The sequence below is a fragment of the Herpailurus yagouaroundi genome, unplaced genomic scaffold (assembly GCF_014898765.1).
Source record: "Herpailurus yagouaroundi ecotype Mexico unplaced genomic scaffold, PumYag 530, whole genome shotgun sequence".
Taxonomy (NCBI): Eukaryota; Metazoa; Chordata; class Mammalia; order Carnivora; family Felidae; genus Herpailurus; species Herpailurus yagouaroundi.
Window position 1 is genome coordinate 405,084 of NW_024412747.1, and position 20,437 is coordinate 425,520.

The 20,437-nt window shown below is 38.8% G+C and overlaps 1 protein-coding gene and 1 long non-coding RNA gene across 2 annotated transcripts in view; one reads left to right on the forward strand and one right to left on the reverse strand.

The window, feature by feature from the left end:
* Window positions 1-20,437, reverse strand: part of CHRM3 (cholinergic receptor muscarinic 3) — a 525,424-nt gene that overhangs the window by 322,118 nt on the left and 182,869 nt on the right. The window lies entirely within an intron of this gene.
* On the forward strand, window positions 1,159-12,031 carry LOC121023217 (uncharacterized). The gene is made up of 3 exons (XR_005787295.1): window positions 1,159-1,486; window positions 9,419-9,543; window positions 9,868-12,031. It is a non-coding gene; the product is annotated as an uncharacterized LOC121023217 (long non-coding RNA).

Here is a 20,437-nt window from a genome sequence, read left to right on the forward strand (position 1 = left end):
AAAAAAAAAAAAAAAAAAAAAAAAAACACAAACAGAAGGAGACGTAAGGAAATGCTAAAGTGTAAATGGCTCTTTGCTCGAAGTGAGGTGAGGGACAGTTGGGTGAATAAACACAAGTCAACACTACAGTCCCTTGCTTTGATTTTCACAGGACATGAAAAAGAACAAATCAAAAGATATCAGCTAGAAACAAATTGTGATGAGAAACGGAACTTCAGTCATGTCATGAAAAAAAAAAAAAAACCAACACCCCACTAGATCAGGATCTGCTACAGGTCAGCTACTGATGGTAGTTCTATCGTATGTCATTTTAGCTTTCTGAAATACATCGCCCTCTTGATAAAGCCAGTGAAACGAAACTGAACGTGCCATTATTTTTCTGTAACACACACAAAAAATCAAAACGCTGGAATCACGGAGGGGCAGGGTGTCCACTCATAGGAAATGTCCCAGGATGCATTTTGATGATGATAACAAGATGGCAGGATGATGAAAGACAGGAATATTCCACCCCCTCCCCCCAAATAAACCGAAGCAAATTATAGTTGAATTTTAATCCATAAAGTCTCTGGGTTTGATTTTATTTACTCAGTTGTGTTTATTTTATTTTATTGTTTTGTTTTGACGACTCCGTTTAAACCGTGAGCTGTCTGGAAAATCAGAACCTAGCTCATTTCTTTGTGAAAAGGTTCATGCTCTTGGATTCCCCCTCAATCCCTCCTAGAGAAGCACAGAGTGAAATGAAGCCTCTTTGGCTTTCTCTGACCTGAATCTTGTTTTAAAAAAAATTCCGGTCACTTGTGCAGCACTTACACTCACACAAAGTATCTGTATATATGTGCAGACACTCAAAGAAAAACCATTTAGGGGCCTCTTATCCATTAAATTTTAATCTCTTTAAAAAATCAGCAACAGAGATGACATCCGTTTCCTCAGAGGCTGCTTCACATTCTGGAACAGCAGCGTGTGCACTGTTGCAAGAAAGGATTCTTCTCAGAATGGGATGATTCGGGCTGGATCCATCTTCCGATTTACGATCAATCAGCTTCTTAACTGAAATTAAAATTTATCAGGGGATACACTTGTCTTTGATAGTACAATTTTTATCCATGAAGAAGAAACAGCATAGTTTGGTATGTAGCTTTTTTTATTTTTTAATGTATCGTATTCTCTGAGTTTGTTAGTTTTGCTCAGAATTTTTTAAACAATAGACATTCTACTTCAGTTCTCTTAGCGACCTTCCTTACGTACGAGCTGCTGACTGTCTCTCATATTGGCAACAATTCTTTCACTCAAAAAAATAAAATAAAACTTTTAGGGACATATGGCTTTTTTTCCACCTCCAGGTTTCAAATTTACTTGAAAACACCTACACAGAGTTGGAAGTTCCTAAAGTGTCAACAGCTGAAATGTCCCAGGAACTGCGAACGCTTTTCATGTAGAATCAGAGATGGAAAATTACTGGATTTAAAGAATGAAGAAGAAGGTAGGAATTATCTCAACATTGTTTTATTTCTCTGTGACTTCTCACAGTCTAGCGAAACGAGAGATGGGAAAAACAGCCCACATAAAAAACTTCAAACTTTGAATTTTGTAAATCCAGCCAGGTGAAATATACTTTAAGGAGGATTTTTTTTTTCTAATTAAAACTAAGAAGCATGAACTAACACTGATTCTTAGTATAAAGGCACTGAATGTTTTAGGCAACGTTCTGTTTCCTAAACATAACATGAGTCACATATAGTACAACAGACCGGTATGACTTAGTATTCAAAATCATGGGACTACTTGTAAAGACTTTCAGTATTCTAAAAACCAACTCTAAAATTAAGGAAATAGAAAGTAGAAGAATATAGTAGTAAATTTTGGCATTGATGTTTATATCAGAACATATTTCCCCTGGTACACAATTCAATTTTCAAACACCCTGGCACTAACTTGGCCATTTTAGAGTAAAATGGTTAAAATAGATTTAGATTTGTTTGTCTAAAGAAAATTCTAATCTCTGCCACCCAAATGGATAAACATTAAACATAGTTTCAAAAGCCTACAATGTTCAGAGCATTGGAGAATTAAAAAGGGAAGTTTAGAAAATGCTACAACAGGGGCGACTGGGTGGCTCAGACAATTAAGTGTCTGACTCTTGATTTTTGGCTCAGGTCGTGGTCTCACGGTTGTGAAATGGAGCCCCGCATCAGGCTCCACGTTGGGCATGGAGGCTCCTTAAGATTTTCTCTCCCTCCCTCTACCCCTCCCCACTCATGCTTGCTCTCTCTGAAAGAAAGAAAGAAAGAAAGAAAGAAAGAAAGAAAGAAAGAAAGAAAAAGAGAGAGAGAGAGAAAGAAAGAAAGAAAGAAAGAAAGAAAGAAAGAAAGAAAGAAAGAGAAAAAGAAAGAGATGCTCTGATTGAACAAAACATCTTGGAAATACATGGTTTTCAAATACTTAAATAAATCCAATGGTTTTGTGCCTTATAAAAATATAAATAAATGATTAAGATAGTAGAGGTCCAGTTGAATACCTTAAGCTATGGGAGATATTTCTGAAGACATACTCTTCTCTCAGTTATCAAAATAATACTATTTCCTGGGGCGCCTGGGTGGCTCAGTCAATTGGGTGGCCGACTTCGGCTCAGGTCATGATCTCATGGTCCGTGAGTTCAAGCCCCGCGTTGGGCTCTGTGCTGACAGCTCAGAGCCTGGAGCCTGTTTCAGATTCTGTGTCTCCCTCTCTCTGACCCTCCCCCGTTCATGCTCTGTCTCTTTCTGTCTCAAAAATAAATAAACGTTAAAAAAATTAAAAAAATAATACTATTTCCTTTCTTAAAAGTCTTTCTTAAAAGCTACTGGAATTCTATCTACTGAAATTGAAACAGTGAGGATGTGCTCAAACTGAGAACCGGCCACAAATGTATCTGAAGTTATACATTCTCAAAACACCTTAAAAGTCTGAACCACTGAGTTGAACTTAAGTGAACCTTGACACCAATGACAAGTTGATTTTGCAACAGTAAATTCACAGGTACAACAGTACCACTGCTAATATTCACAACAGAGATGTGCCCGTATAGATACAAACACTGCTTCTTATAAACACAAACATCTTGCAAAATGTGTTCTTTGCCAATGCATCTCACGATCCATACCAAATATAGAAAATCCAACCATTTGGGGAAAAGCTTTGTTGCTACCACTTTTAGTCTCCTTAAACAAAAGTCAACAAACTCCCCAAGTAGTACAACTGTGCTTATCAAATTTGTCTGGTTTTAGAAATGTACTTTTTATTCCCGTGCTTGTAAATCAAATGAGTCATATTGAAAAGCCCTTCGCTTCTGATTTCCAAATATTTTCTTTTCTTTTTTAAATATTTGTTTATTTTGGGGGCGAGTGCAAGTGGGGGGAGGGGCAGAGAGAGGGGGGCAGAGGATCTGAAGCGGGGTCTGTGCTGACAGCAGTGAGCCCGATGGGGGGCTCGAACTCACAAACTGTGAGATCATGACCTGAGCTGAAGTCAGACGCTCAACTGACTGAGCCACCCAGGTGACCTCTGATTTCCAAATGTTAAAGCTAATAATATCAAGTTATAACACAGAATGCAGAAATAATTTGTGCCTGGCAAAAATAATTTAGACATGAAAAGGGAGAAAAAGCTGATCCACTTAACGTGTTTTACAATACTTTCTGACACATCCTGTGCCTGGATGACTGTTAATATGGCTTAAAAGGGGGAAACATATTAATAATATGGAAAATACCTAAGAGCACAATTAAAGTGGTTATATAGAGCAGTAAATGAGGAACTTGCTTATCAGTGGATTTGAACATCAGGGTTTAATTACAATTCTGAAGATTTATTTACAACTTAATGGCAAGTGCCGGTAAGTAAGGATTATAGGTGCTAAGGATTATTGCTTTTGAATGAGATTATAATCAACTGCGGTGATATATCAGATGCATTAATGACTTCTGCTTTCCTTGGGCCTGGATGAAGGTCTCCCTTTCAGTGATGCTTGCTTAACCTGGCAGTTCCCTGAGTGTTTGACACTGTATCTTCTGGTGGAGAAATGCTACCTTGCTGGCCTAGTCATAGTGTTCTTCGTCTTTAACCTCAAGTCACTGCAGGTTGTGCTTCTGGTAAAATTCTGAGCCTGATAAAGAAGGGTGTATATTCTCTTGGATGAGTTTACAAAGAGGCAACAGGTTTGAAATTGTTACCTTCTGCATAGAAGTTGGTCCATAAGTACACTCTTGGAGAGAAATCAACAGAAATAAGAGAACAGATAAAAACCTGGCCATTTGTCTTTGAAAATGGACAGGGGAAAAGGCTGGGGCAGCTACTGATATTAACATAGTTATACTTTCTAACATAAGTTAACACAGTTTTCCTAGGTAGTATGAATTCAATCTTGAATTATAACAACCTACTAAACAGATCATAGAATTGATCTCAGGCAAATGAAATAAAATATATGAGCTTTATTATGTTTTTAAAGGAATGGACTAAAGTAAGAAATAACTCAAGCAAATCCAATTATCACTTTTGTTTGACACCCAAACCGATTTTGGAGACCAAAGGAGAAATCAAGGCCTTCAGGCATTAGAATGAAGATCCAAACACAAACAAAAACAAAAAACTTGACAATTTCTGGTAAGGAAAAAAAAAAAAATGGCAGGTATATTATGGATGAAGAATAAAATGTTAGTTTTAAGGTCAATCAATCATGGTAGATCACTTTGTGCTCAGATAATTATAAAGAGCATGTTTCTAGATTAGCTATATTTTTGAGAGAAAAAGGCCAAAACCTCTTCACCGCAATGATGCTTTCTGAGAATAAATTTTCTTTTTCTTTTTGTTTAATTAAAAAAAATTTAATGTTTATTTATTCTGAACTCAGAGCTGACGGTCCATACATTTACTTAAGAGGTTATGAAAACTCCAGAATATTCATTCAGAGTAATCTTTCTATTTATTTGTTTCAATAAAGACTAGCATGGTAAATGTTGCTACGGCACTTTAAAATGAAAAGAAAGAACACATCTTAAGTAGTAAATATAAGTCTCTGTTTTCTCCCACTAAGATGGTATAACCATATTCTTTCACCTCTGCCGTGAACTATCTATTGGAGACAAAAGGACAGGATGATTAATACTATGGGCAAGACAGTGAAGTGTGTGAGCCGCCTGTCTCGGGGACCGGGGGATATCAGAAAAGCAGAGGCCCAGGGGAAAGTGTTTTTAAAACAACAACCACCACATTTTCCATCTGGATGGATGTTCGAGCAGTGGTGTCTAAAATGGATGCATGCCTCAGAAGGAGAGGAGTGTGTCACAGGGAAGGAAGAGAGATTCAGTTTTAGAGAAGTGACTGAAAATTGCTGGGAGTGAAGAACTGACTGAACAATGGAGAGTTGTTACAGTTACAAACCAGGCCATGTATCACTGGGTAGTATGAGATGCTACACACTCAGAAGCTTGGCAGTTGGTTGAAACTGAAATTCAAGATGGAGGCCAAGGTTACTCCAGAGATATATGTGGGGAGGTCTTCTCCATACAGAGCTTTCAGGTTTTCTGTTATTTTAAATGTGACACACAGAACCAAATGGATTATTTTCCAGCTGTGCTCTGACCAGTGCCTGGGATAATGAGCTTAATACTTACTGTGATATGAAGCCTGTTTCCATTAACAGTAACTGTGGACAAGAGGTTGAGTTGGGATTTCAGCAGCTACATCTTACAATGGGCTTATACTGAAGTTTGCGGTCAGCTAAAACCTTCAGACCTTTTCATTTAAGTCAGTGCTTCTCCTGTCTTTTATCTGTGATAACATTTTAAATTTAAATATAGGATTTTATGTTTATTCCTGTTATATTTAATCTTTTTGGTTTTGATCCAGCAATTCAAATTCAGCCTGCCAAAAATTCAGATTGCTAAATAAGGGATACCAATCAGCAGTTTTCCATCTTCCCTGGAGAAACTAAGGAACTTCAAGTTAAAAATGCATCCTGAAAAATTTTAGTAAGAGATAAAGAATTTCTTAAAAGAAGGGTCAGAGAGGCAGAATAGATACAGGGAAAGTTTTTGGTCTCTGCTTTGTAAAAAATGAAATTATCCAGACATTTTTTTAAAGTTTATTTAAGACAGAGCAGGGGAGGAGCAGAAAGAGAGGTGGGGAGAGAGAATCCCAAGAAGACTCCATGTTGTTAGCACAGAACTTGACACGGGGCTTGAACTCAAGAACCGTGAGGTCATGACCTGAGATGAGACCAAGAGTTGGACACTCAACTCACTGAGACACCTAGGCACCCCTAAAGACATTTTTTTTATTATAAAGTTTCATCTTATGCAAAATGGTTAAAACATAGTTCTTTAAGTAAACTTGTATCCCTGCCTCAAGGAGAATTGGCCACCCTTTCTTTGTGTCCCAAATGTATCTTGTTTTATATGTAGGTAATAATACTGGTAAGATGTATTGCCCATTTTGCCCATTGGTCTACTTTTTATGCTCAACTGTGAGGTCTTGGGGATATTGTATTGGTCTTGAAATCCCTAGATGTATAATGGGCATTTGAAAGATTTTTTTTTTTTAATGTTTATTTATTTTTGAGAGGGAGAGACAGAGAGAGAGAAAGAGAGAGCACGAGCAAGGGAGAGGCAGAGAGAGAGGGAGACAAAGAATCCAAAGCAGGCTCCAGGCTCTGAGCTGTCGGCACAGAGCCTGATGCGGGGCTCAAACTCACGAACCATGGAATTATGACCTGAGCTGAGGTCGGATGCTTAACCAACTGAGCCACCCAGGCTCCCCTAGATTTTTAATGATCAACTTAGGGGCGCCTGGGTGGCGCAGTCGGTTAAGCGTCCGACTTCAGCCAGGTCACGATCTCGCGGTCCGTGAGTTCGAGCCCCGCGTCGGGCTCTGGGCTGATGGCTCAGAGCCTGGAGCCTGTTTCCGATTCTGTGTCTCCTTCTCTCTCTGCCCCTCCCCCGTTCATGCTCTGTCTCTCTCTGTCCCAAAAATAAATAAAACTTGAAAAAAAAAATTAAAAAAAAAATAATAATGATCAACTTAATAAATCACTGAATGAACTGAAGGCAAAGTATGAGGTAAAAGGAATCAGTAATTTCATGTACAAACATTCAGCATCTCTGACTGAGCTTGACAAGGCCACTGACATATTAGGGACAAGGCCACTGCTTGACCTGAGGAAGCGAGTCAGACAGACCAGATAATCTATGAAGGTGACGTTGAGTCTTGTGGATCCATCACACCCACGAATTTAGGTCTAAGGCCATTTACATACAAATATTATAACATGCCTCAGAGAGAAATATAAAATAATAGAAGATTTAAAAAAATTTAGTGATGCCTAAAATGTGGTTTTCATATAAAAATCAAAGACCCTATTATTTTATATTTATCACTAAGGTATTTTATGGCACTTGTAAATGAATGGTCTTACTTCTGAAGTCATGGACTTCACAGGGACTTCTATAGAACTTCAGAGACAAAGTCAGAAATATATAGTTTTATGTAATTTTCATGTACTAATATATGATTTTTTTTTTCATGAACGGTGCTTGCATTTGGTACCTTGAATCATCTTTGGCAGAGAGAGGTCTACAAATGTAGGAGGCTATTTTCACTCAGTTGAGTGAGTTAGTAGATACTAAATTTGGTTCCTCATTGAAATCAGTACATTAACTATTCGTAAGTTAATACACTGTTTGGTTCTCTTATAATGGTGCTTCAAAAACTCAATAAAGTAAGTGTTTTGCTTTTTTGTAACACCTGAAGGTCTATGATGGCTTTATAAACCCACTTCCTTTTCTACAAAGTTGTACGGGCACTTGTGAACTATCGTATACATGTGGGTATATGCAATCCACTTCTCTACACAGCTAAAGCCTGTATGTTTTTTGTTTGTTTGCGGTTTTTTTTTTTTTTTTTTTTTTTTTGTAATATGCTGTTATAAGAAGCATTTTCCCCAGCTTGTACACTGCTGGCCTTCTGATTCCTCTGTCGCAGAGCATGACGAGCACAAGAGAGCTAAAAATATATATATATATGTATTTTTTTAAGTATCCCAGTGCTTTTCCTTTTATTTTTCTTTTGATTTTTTCCTTTTATTTTCCTTTTGATTTTCAAAATCATCCTTTGTTCACAAAAGTAAGATGATTGTCTACTCACGCCCTGCAATAGAATATCTGAAAATGGAAAATGAAAAGACACGATTGAACACTCCTAGTGGGGGGTCTGATTATAGCCACACATCGAACAGATGATCCTTTACTCAGTCAATAATTGCTTACTGAGCTTCTCTCATACTATGCACTATGCTACCTATCGGAGGTCTATGAATTCTAGAGACAACACTCTGTTAAGGATAATAAAAATACCTCCATCTGGTATATAAGCACTTCCAGACGTAGGACCTTCATCTCCAAAGACCAGTTTCAACCAGACAGTGTGAAGGCTGATCAATATTCTAGATTACAGTTTCATAAATATTGTCCCCAGGCTCATCCACTCCTTGGGAGCTGCAGGAATGGTATTCTAACTAGCAAATGAACCAATCTGCATACATGCTTAAATCAAGTTTGTTTAAAATTAGAAAATGGCATAATGTATTCAAAAGTTTTTATGCAGTATTCACATAGAATTAAAAATATGCCACATGGTTCGCATTAAGAGAGCAGAGATGTGTGGCTCGTCTACGGGTCTAATAGAATGTTCAAAAACCAAACTTCAAGAGACCTCTGTACTTAAGTAAAAATGGAAAAAATAAAACCAGAATGTAGAAGTTTGTTTTACCGGTCTACTAAAAGTATACTTAGCACCTGTGAGAAAGCTATATTGGTGGATCAGATATGTCAAATTTAAGCCAATATGAAGCTTCTTTTGTTGCTTAGCCCCAGAGAAGTTTCTTTATAAATGAATCTCAGAAAATGTTTCTCTTTGCCAGAACACGCTTTTGTAACTGTGGCTATAATTCCTGAATTAAGCCCTGGAAAAATGACTTTGTTGCTGCTTAGGGGTTAGAGAAATGGAGAGAGGAAGGGAGGAGTGTAGGGCAGAGAGACAGGCATATAAACAGAAAAATAAAATAAAGACTAGTGTCTGTAGGTAATTTAAACAGTTCTGCCAACCTCACTATTTTAATTGCATAGCTGGCTTAAAATTCCCCAGGGTACTGACTCCAAGGCCACCCTCTGCTTCCTCATGTCCCAACCTGGCCTGTAAATGATAGAATTTCTTGATGAGAAGCAAAGTTCTTTCTGGGGTGTGTGCGTTTGGGGGTGGGGTGAAGTAGGAGGAGGAGATCCTTCTATCTCGCTTTCCCCCATATTTTCCATCAAAAGGAAAAGAGCAACAGTAAAGCGACTGGTAAGAGGCTAATCGCTCTGGTGCATGGTATTTACAGGACGGAGGGCTGAGCTCTCCGCTCAAGTGGGAACTGACCTCCGATCCATGTCTGTCTGTGGCGAGTGTCACAGCCTTGCAGGAAGCAACCGGGACCTAACTGGCTGCTCCGTTGGACACCTGTGGGTAAGGCTGAGGGCGCACCTGCCAGAGGGAGGGCCTGGAGGGTCACACCGGGCTCGGGGGCTTGACTCTGGTCTTCCTGTGACAGACTGTGGTGGGTAGAGCTGAGGTCAATCCTCCCCTGGTTCAGGTGAGAGGACATGCTCCAAGCTTTCTCTACAAGCCCAGAAAGGTACAGCCCTCAGAAGTTAGTAGGAGCCCCAGATTTCTCCATTAGTCATATTTTCAAATCCAACTTCACCAAAAAGACCTGTGTTGGGAGATGCCAATATCCACCCTAAATAAAACTTAAGCTTTCACCTTCCTTTTTCTCTTCCTGTCTACCAGACAGAATCTAGAAAGAAGAGGCAATATACCAGCACCACAAACCTCCAGGACCAATCGTAGAACTGGCTGTAGCTCATTATGTATCTCAGAAAGTGCAAGAAAATGATTTTAACTTACTCCAAAAATTTAAGAAGCCTCCTAGCACATTTTTTTTCCCTTGAGTGCCAAAGTTATAATCTTCACACAGAAATAAGAAGGAAGCATGAAGCATATCTGCTTTATAACATCCCAAAATATATAATGAAAAGCGTTGAAGTGTTTCTCAAAGAACACCTGAATAATTTCTAAATAAATTAATGGCAAATTTAAGAATAATCTCCCTGAGACATTGAAGAATGGGAAGGGGATTATTTTCTGGCCTTGAATTTTGGTTCTAAGAGGTAACTATAATTTTATTTCTGCCTGTGTTTTGATTCGTATGAGTATCCAAAGCCCTGACATTTGCTTTGAGAAACTTCCATGCTGCAAAAAATAGACTGCAGTCCGAGTTCACCTCGGCAGTTTTTGCATAAAGACCTTGTGGCTGTGTGGACCACAGTTACATATTAATAGGCTTTGGTGTAATTCCAGGGCTGAAATCCACTAAGAAATGGCAACAAAAAAAACTATATAACTTTCCATCAGTTCCGACTCGGCTTGGCCTCAGATACTGTTTTATGAACAATCTAAACATCTTATCACATCAATTCACAGACACCAGGGTCTCTGGGCCTGTCTACTTCCTGAGGCACAGCAGTTTAGATAGAAATGATTCCTATGGAGCATGGAGGGTGGAAAGTGGATGGAACGCTGCTTCATCAGATCAAGATTTGCATCACGATTGATTAGCTGAGTTCCCCTAGCAAGACTGTGCCCCTGGGCTTAACTATTCCCGTCTCGAAACTGGGAATAATAAATAAAACTGACATCATAAAGGAAAACCTTTTTTTTTTTTTAGAGTGGAAGCAAGGGCACATGAACACTGAGTCCTTTTCCTTTCTCCATGCATCCTGTGCAAGATTTAAAAGGAAGTGGTGACCAGTTTACAGACCGAGTTAATCTTGATGTGGCCGTTTAGAATTCATATTGTGTCTCTTAAAGTACAAGGACTTCTTGAACTACAACTCTCCACTGGCTTTCATAACATTCAGCCTGCAAATCAGGAAAGATCGGCTTGCCAAGCATTTATAGCCACCTTCAACTATGATCGTTAGATGCAGGCTACACTGGACCCATTGAGCTCAGTGTTTACTCTTGAATATAGCTGCTTAGGGAAAGGCGGACATGGGTGCTTTTGATGACAACATGACCAAAGGCAAGGTGTTTCTCCTACATACCTCCGAACTGCTAAGGGCTGCCCAGGTCCCAGTCCATGAATACATCACATCTTATCTTCCTGTAATTGTCTTGGTCTTTGTTTTACTAATGTTAGATATGCTGCTCAAAATCTTTGCCTATTGACCTCAGCTTCCAATCTCTTTCTCCTATCACCAAACAAAATACCCTATAGTCCTGACCAGCCGGTTGACCCTCACAAAGGTCCTGAACACCTATTTTTTTTCTCCCAGACAACACATTTGGATAATCATGAGACAGGAGCCACAGTGACTCTTACTCAAATGACATGTCCAGTTTATCATCCTTTTAGTATCAAAGTTTTTCGGCATTTTCCTGTTAATTTATGACTGAAAGTATGCATAGATCTATATATGTACACTGTGTCTCCAATCATGTAGGTCATTTTTCAACTTTTATTGGGTTGATTTCATGAAGAACTATCGCCTCTTATGGCTGTAAGTCATGGGCCTATTTGAATTATTCTAACCAGAACCAAGTGCAAACGTTCACAAAATAATCTGAGCTTAGAATTATAACACTGGTATCTGATATATGAATTCTAGGTCTTAATGAGCTTCTAGACTATCAGAGAAGACAACTTACATATTGCTGGTCAACACAATGCCCACACAACCGACAGACGTTTTTCCAACTGGCATTTTGAACGAATTATGAGGAATGCACCTTGAACTGAGGACAGAAGGTGTCACTACAGGTGACACTTTCTGGGGCTCAATCTGAACAGGAACAAGAATCCTCTAAACCTAGATCTTCCTGACTCTCTTCTCAACACAAGGTTTTACCCCTCTCAGCAGCTTCTGATTTGATGTATATCATAGCATTTTTTTAGACGATTTCATGTTCACCCTTACCTTCTCTCTTCTTCTAGAGGCTCTGAAGCATACTATTAAAATATTTCAATTAAGCTTAACAAAACTATAAAATAATGGTTATTTTTAAAAATCTCAAGAGCCCAAGAATTTTTTTTTTTAATTTTTTTTTCAACGTTTTATTTATTTTTGGGACAGAGAGAGACAGAGCATGAACGGGGGAGGAGCAGAGAGAGAGGGAGACACAGAATCGGAAACAGGCTCCAGGCTCTGAGCCATCAGCCCAGAGCCCGATGTGGGGCTCGAACTCACGGACCGCGAGATCGTGACCTGGCTGAAGTCGGACGCTTAACCGACTGCGCCACCCAGGCGCCCCAAGAGCCCAAGAATTTGAAATAGACACTAATCATCAGTATTTTTGTGTCTTCCATATCAGCTACCCAGATGGCTATTCCAATCAAACCTGAGAGAAACACAGCTTGGCTTTGACATTCTGGTGCTGAGCATGGTCTGGGAGGGGGAAGGAGGGCTCTGGGGCCAGTTGGCAAGGGCAGAAGCAGATCTTGTCTACTACCCAAGGCTTCTTCATCTTCATGGAGTCATAAGGTTTGAGTCTATGGTGTGTCCACTGGGCAGCAGGCTAGGAGGGAACCCATAATTTAAAACATTTTTTTTTTCTTTAAAAAAATTTTTTTTTAACGTTTATTTATTTTTGAGACAGAGAGAGACAGAGCATGAACGGGGGAGGGTCAGAGAGAGGGAGACACAGAATCTGAAACAGGCTCCAGGCTCTGAGCCATCAGCACAGAGCCCGACGCGGGGCTCGAACTCACGAACCACAAGATCAGGACCTGAGCTGAAGTTGGATGCTTAACCGACTGAGCCACCCAGGCGCCCCAAACATTTTTTTTTTCTAAATAGTCACAAGATTTTTGCAAAACTTCCCTAGCTAGAGTAAATAAAAATGAACGATTAGTAACCATTCTGACAATAAAAATGTGCTGGGTGATAAAAATTAAAACAAAGTCCTCTTATGGTGATTACACTGATGACTTTATACTGTCATGATGCCAAATGAGAGGAATTAAATAAATCTTACGTTACTGCTCAGAAAAGGGGGTGAAAGGGAGGAGAAAGGGAGAGAAGAACAATCCAAAAATTGTGAAATTACTTTCAAAGTAATTCTTGGCTAAGTAATTAACCAGTAAAAATAGATACTGAGACTTAGTACCCCTATACTAAATTGACCTACATTACCATTTCTTTGTGTCTGTGTCCTATCTTCTGAACTACATTGTCCAAAACTTTGAAGACACACACTGTGCCTTATACCTGCTATATTTAGCACAGTCTGAGGCATAGCAGAGCATTTACTAAATACTTTTTGAACAAATGCATTCTTTCTTATGCCTAGCATTCAGTAAGACTTAGTAAATATAAGCATTTTTTAGACTGATGATATATTCCACTGCTTCCATGTTTTATAAACTCAATGAATCATTCATGATTAAGCTATAAACAAATACCTGTGCATATTTAATATAAAATACTACAAATAGTATTAACATACTGGTTTCCATATGGTTCATTCATACATGAGACCTGCCCTCATAGAATTTCACTCGCCCAGGAAAAACAGGCACTGAACTATGAACTAAAGTGTGGTGAGTGGTGGTGTGGGCAAGTCACATGGTCCATAGTGAGCAGAGGCTCACTGAAAGGGTGACAGGGGAGAAGCTAGCCAGCCCAGTGAGCCAGCTTGAGTGTAGGCGTGGGTGTGAGTGAGCTCTCATGCCAGAGAAGCCTCTCGAGAGGTAGCAGGAAAAGACAAGAGTGGCTTATGGGGACTCTGGAGAGCTTGCCAGGTAAGGTATCAGAAGGTGTCTTGCAAATCAAATAAAAGCCATAGGACTTGATCCCAATGGAAGACACTCAAGACTTCTGAGAGAATTCACAGCTTGAACCCGTCAGGAAGATCCATGTGATTTTAAAGGTTCCCATTAGTTGCTGTGTAAAGAACAGATTCCAGAGGGGAATGACTTAGGGGGCAGGCTACAGTGCTGTTTCAGTAACTCAGGTGACAGACCATGATGGCACGGACTTGGACGGCATTGGGAAGATGAATTTCAGAGGCTGGAGGGGGAAAGCATGTTTAGTCTGAGAGGTGGTATGTTTGAGATGCCTGCAGAATGCAAAGGGTGATGTGCAATAAAATGTAGGATGTACCATTCTGGAGCCCAGAACATCTTTGCCATCCAGAGAAATTGTTTGAGAGCCAGGGGCACGTGGCTGGTAACCGAAGCCGCACTGTGCATGGGCTCTCAACTGGGAGATTTTCCACTTGAGTGAACAATGATTCTACAGGTAGAAAACCGAGTTTGTGATAAAATAACTCAAATACTCGGGCGCCTGGGTGGCTCAGTCGGTTGAGTGACCGATAACTCTTGATTTTGGCTCAGGTCTTGATCTTGTGGTGCCGGAGTTCGAGACCTGTGTCGGGCTCTGCACTGACAGTGTGGAGCCTGCTTGATATTCTCTTTCTCCCTCTCTCTCTGCCCCATCTCCCGCTCTCGGTCTCTCAAAGTAAATAAATAAACTTAAAAAAAAAACTCAAACACTAAAAAGGTAAGTACTATGGACCTCCTTATTTTACACAGAGATGGTTCATTTTTTTGAATGAGACAATATATTGATTAAAAATAAGTGTTTTTAGCAAAGTAAGCCTGCTAATTCTCTAAGCTGATGGTGCAGTCTAAATCCTCTTTAGTATGACATTTTCAGGGTAGTTAGAGCACAGAGGAAAAAGTCATAAAGGTTGGCAGGCTGGCATAATTTATACTACCCAAGAGTTTCCTATGTTTGTAGCACACAAATGGTTTCACTCAGCACACAATCTACCTTTACTTTGCTCTCGCTCAAGAAATTCAAAATTTTAGTTATTTAAGTGACATCTACTTGCAAAGCGGTTAGGTTAAAAAGTCCTACAAATATTGGATAGTTATATGTATTCATTTCTATGTATGCTTTTATATTATTGTGACATTATGGCAGAGATGAAAAAGGATAAAAAGAAAGATATTACAAACCATTTGTAGAATTTATTTTCTCTGCACTGTATATAGTGAAAAGTATCAAAATGTTTCTCCTAATTTCTTTACAGAATAGCAAAGTGAATAGACGCACAGAATAGATGCACAGGCTTTGGAATCAGGCAACCTAAGTCCAAGCCTTGAACTTGAATAACGCCCTAACTTAATCTCCTAAACCTCAGTTCCATCATCTATAGCATGGGATATTACCTAACTTTTAGGGTTACCGTGAGTTTTAAATGAGAGCATGTAATTAAAGCATTAGCATAGAGCTGGTCACCCACAGATCACTCAACACATGGTTAACCATGGTGAATTGTGTTCAGTTAATGATTGTGCCTTCATCATGTCCGTATCCACCAGTACAGGGTGACCAGTACAGGGAGTCTGGCTTTGCAGGTGCTCAATAAATATTTACCCAATGGAAACTCAGTAAGCATTTGATACACACACTCACACATGCACACGCATATACACATGCACACGCATGCACAAACAGGCAAGTCTCAGCAGTAACTCTCCTTAAGAAGAGAGTGTTGGGGCGCCTGGGTGGCGCAGTCGGTTAAGCGTCCGACTTCAGCCAGGTCACGATCTCGCGGTCTGTGAGTTCGAGCCCCGCGTCGGGCTCTGGGCTGATGGCTCAGAGCCTGGAGCCTGTTTCCGATTCTGTGTCTCCCTCTCTCTCTGACCCTCCCCCGTTCATGCTCTGTCTCTCTCTGTCCCAAAAATAAATAAACGTTGAAAAAAAAAAAAAAAAGAAGAGAGTGTTGGTATCAGACAGGCCTGGATTCAAATCCCATCTTTGCCACTGACTAGTTGTGTGATGTTAACCAACGTCTAACCCTCTAAGCTTTGATTTCTCCCTCTGAAACAGGATAACCATATCTCCTTCATAACAATGCTTTAAAATTTAAATAAGAACTTTGAGCAGTACAGTTTATTTGGTAAAGGTACCTTTTTCATTGTAAGTCCTCACCATATTCCTCTTCCTCCTCATTACTAATATTCTCGTTCGAGAAACAAAACCACACATACAGAACTACAAGTTCTGTGCAGTTACTACGTGGTTCCTATAATAATTTCTTACCAAACAATACTTAATTAAAATGAACAGCAAGGGCCATCTTGAGAGGGTTAAAAAAAAGGTGATAAACCACAACTTTGGAGTACTGTGAGGTCTGTGTAAAGGGCCATGTCCCTGGGTCACTGCCAAGTGCTCAGAGTATGACCCCAAAGGCCTATGTTTGGTAGTGAAATGCCCTAGAGGTAAGGAACTCTGTTCCAACAGAGAGATATGTTCATCTAAAAAAGCCAACCCGAGGAAGCACATTCACTGAAAACCTCCACATGTTAAAATCATATCAAAGTTCTTAACTTGTGTATAACAAATGTGAACATATATATATAGTATATACATATAAACATATAGTATATATATACATAGTATATATATAGTATGTAGTATATAAATAGTAAATATATTTGGCAAAGCGGTGCATCTAATCTCACATACAGGTGACAACAGGGAAAGAGCACAGGTGGATATTCTGACACTGGGTCTGAAAATCAGAGCAGAAACATTCAACTGTGCTGTCAGGTTTGATAACCTCTCAATGACTACAAATCAATCATTTAACAGTTTTTTCTTTCGTTGAGTGAGAATCTAAGAGTGACTTTCCAACAAGGCATAAACAGTCACTAAACTCTTTGCCAAAATAGAATATTATATAAATAGTCACCAAGTGAGAACAGCAAGGAGGAATTTTAGTCTCCTTCCTTGTTAGATACTAGCATCTTAATAATTTGATTAAAAAAGAAAACATGGAAACTGATCATAATACTCAGTTGAATATATTTATTTAGTCAATTTCGTTTCAACTAACAATGTGTTGGTGTGCACGAGTGCACGTTGTTTCCTGAAGAGCACAGTCTAGTTCCTGGTTCAAAGAGACTTGGGTTTAAAATATGGGGAGAAAGAATGTCATCTGTGTATTCATAAATCCCCTTAGTGACAGAGGAGGGGTAGGTAATTAACAGAAGCGATGTGGATGCATCCAATAATCTTCACTGAATCCATACAGCACCAAACTATGGACAAAATATATGGACAAAGGGCACATAACTGAGGACAGCATAGTGTCCTCAGCATAGTGGTTAAGAATACTGGGGCCTGTGGGGTGCCTGAGTGGCTCAGTTGGTTGTGCGTCTGACTTCGGCTCAGGTCCTGATCTCACAGCTCGTGGGTTCGACCCCCCCATCGAGGTCTGTGCTGACAGCTCTCAGCCTGGAGCCTGGTTCGGATTCTGTGTCTCCCTCTCTCTCTCTGTCCCTCCCCCTGCTCGCACTTTGTCTCTCTCTCTCTCAAAAATAAATAAACATTAACAAAAAATTTTTTAAGGAATACTGGAGGTAGGCTGCTTGAATTCAAATCTCAACTCAAATATCTTTGGGCTGTAGGACCCTGGACAAATCACTTAACATCTCTGTGCCTTGGTTTCCTCCTCTACAATATGGTGATAACCACAGTTGCCTACCTCCTAGTGTTTTGGGGAAGATATATAAGTTCATACAGAAGTATAAAATACAGCAATGCCTGCCCTAGAGTACCAAGTATTAACTATTAGGAAAGACTGATAAAAACAATTTAGAAGATCTAAAATTCAAAATAAGTTATAGGGCACAACTCTCATTAAAGGCTAGAAGAATTACCTCGGGAGTAAGAAAGCTCGCACGGACTGCTTCAGGACAATCGGGTTGTGTTACTGGATGAGAAAGTGAAAGTGGAAGAGACTAAAACATCTCCAGCTTTTAACGTATTTTTTTTTTTTTTTTGTCTTCTCTGTCAAGAAAAATGAGCTCCTAAGTGTATGTGAAAATTGCTAAGATGAAATTCAAAGTCAGCTACACGAAAGCAGGGATTACACAGGCTGCTCCAAGGGAAAAATCTACTATCCTTGCCTCCGGTGAAATACCTTTATAGGCACTGAAGAATCCACAGGTAAGAATATTTAGCTGTGACTGGTGACCTTTAAAACCATATACGGAACATCAAGAGTTCCAATGCTCTGGAAAATTATACATGCTGTTCCAATTCCCCAAAAGCAGTGTCATTTCCAAATATTGAGACTAATCTGTTTGATATTCCAGAAATGATTCTATAACAGATTAGCACAGTAAAGGACATCATGAAAAGAGACTGGGGAATCCCTAAGGACCACTATGGGTTTAATAAGATAGTACATGTCAAACTAATTTCAACACTTTCTTTGTTAGGCTTGGGAGATTGGTAATTTAGGGAAGTGTGGGATAAAATAAAACCTGGGGCCAGAAAAGCATTTAATAAGGCCTGTCTTGATGCCTTCATTCAGCCACTTTATCATTCATTCAACAGCTATTTCATAAATGCTCAAATTATGCCAGAATAGAATTCAAGTCTCTTATTGGAGACAAGTGGTGAGACATTCATGCTCATAAATATAATAACGAGACAGTGAGATATTTAAAATGCAAAGTCAAAAGGATCTCATTACTCAAGAAAACGGGGATGAAAACATCCAAGTCTCTTCAAGTTTCCTGAATGGGGGTAGCTGTACATCAATGGTTCTCAGTAGCCCCCACTGGTGTTGATCTGGAAGCACGGGAATCACTTAGGGAACCAATTTCAACCATGCATTCTGGGTAGGAGACCAGGAAATTCTGGGTCAGGTCTCCGGGCTGAGTCCTGGTGGTCTCTTTGTGTAAAATGCTCTTGAGGTGGTTTTGAAATTTATCTGGGCTTCGGAACTGCTGAAAAGATGGTATTTAGTAAAGAGCTTAACCCAGGATAATGAGATTCATTTTATAAAACCCTACCCACCCCTCTCTATCCATTCTGGTAATTCAGGTCATTTTCAAGATAGTCACATAAGAAGTCATATACTAATGACAAAAACAGTATCATTGAATTAAAATACGAAAGACTGCTTCTGCTGAATGTCCTTCTGATTCCGCAGCATCATCATTTGAATGTTGACCATGCTAGTAGATTCTGACCTTTATTGATAGATTTGACTTTTGGAAAAAGTCCAGTTATTCAGAGTTAAATAATACCAGTAAGGTGCATCATTGACTTTATTTTTTGGAACAAAGTGGTATCACTGAGGTAGATGCACTATATATATATATATATATATATATATATATGCCAGAAACATTCCCTGAGTTTCACTGATATATATATATATAGATAGATAGAGATAGATAGATATATTGATATATATATTGATATTGATATATATTGATATATATTGAGATATATTGATATTGATATATATTGATATTGATATATATTGATATATATTGATATTGACATATATTGATATATATATTGATATTGATATATATTGATATATATTGATATATATATTGATATTGATATATATTGATATATATTCATATTGATATATATATTGATATTGATATATATTGATATATATATTGATATTGATATACATTGATATATATATTGATATTGATATATATTGATATATATTGATATTGATATATATTGATATATATATTGATATTGATATATATTGATATATATATATATATCAGTGAAACTCAGGGAATGTTTCTGGTAAATATAAAAATATGAAATTTAATTAAAAACATACAAAAATGTGCACAAACATTTCTTGTACCAGGAACTGCAAAGCCACAAGACACAGAGTCAGAAATGTATTTACTATAATTGCACCCATAGATGCGACCGTAAGATACTGTAACTTGTCAAAAGAATTAGCTGGTCTTCCATAAGGACAACCATCTTTGTGATCTGATTTCAGGGGTATTCCAGAGTTTACATCTTAAAAGAAAAATCTCATTTCTTTGGTCCCTTGCAGATACCCAAAATCCAACCATAAGTGTTCTATTCCTCAGGCCGAAAGCATTGATCGTTATAAAAATGCACATACCCTTGGGAAGAATGACATAATAAGCCTTCTCACATATTAATGTCTTCACATTATAAGTCTGTCATTTCCTTCATGAACAGGGTTTTGCTAGAACTGTAATGATTCTCCTGAGGGGTCAGAATACCCGTGATGGGCACTTTAGGTGAGTGCCGTTGACAGGAAAGTGAGGATGCTGTAAATGAGACCTGCCTCCTTCAGGATGATGCATGGCTGGGGCACGTTGGAAATGGCAACCAATATATAAATCCGACAGGAAGCACGCTTTGGGCAAAAAAAATTTAGAATGTAACATTCAAACGTGGTGAATTTTATGCAGAATTTTATAACAGAATAGGTACCAATGCCAAAGTTAGTAAACAGTTTGTACTCAGAAGCAATC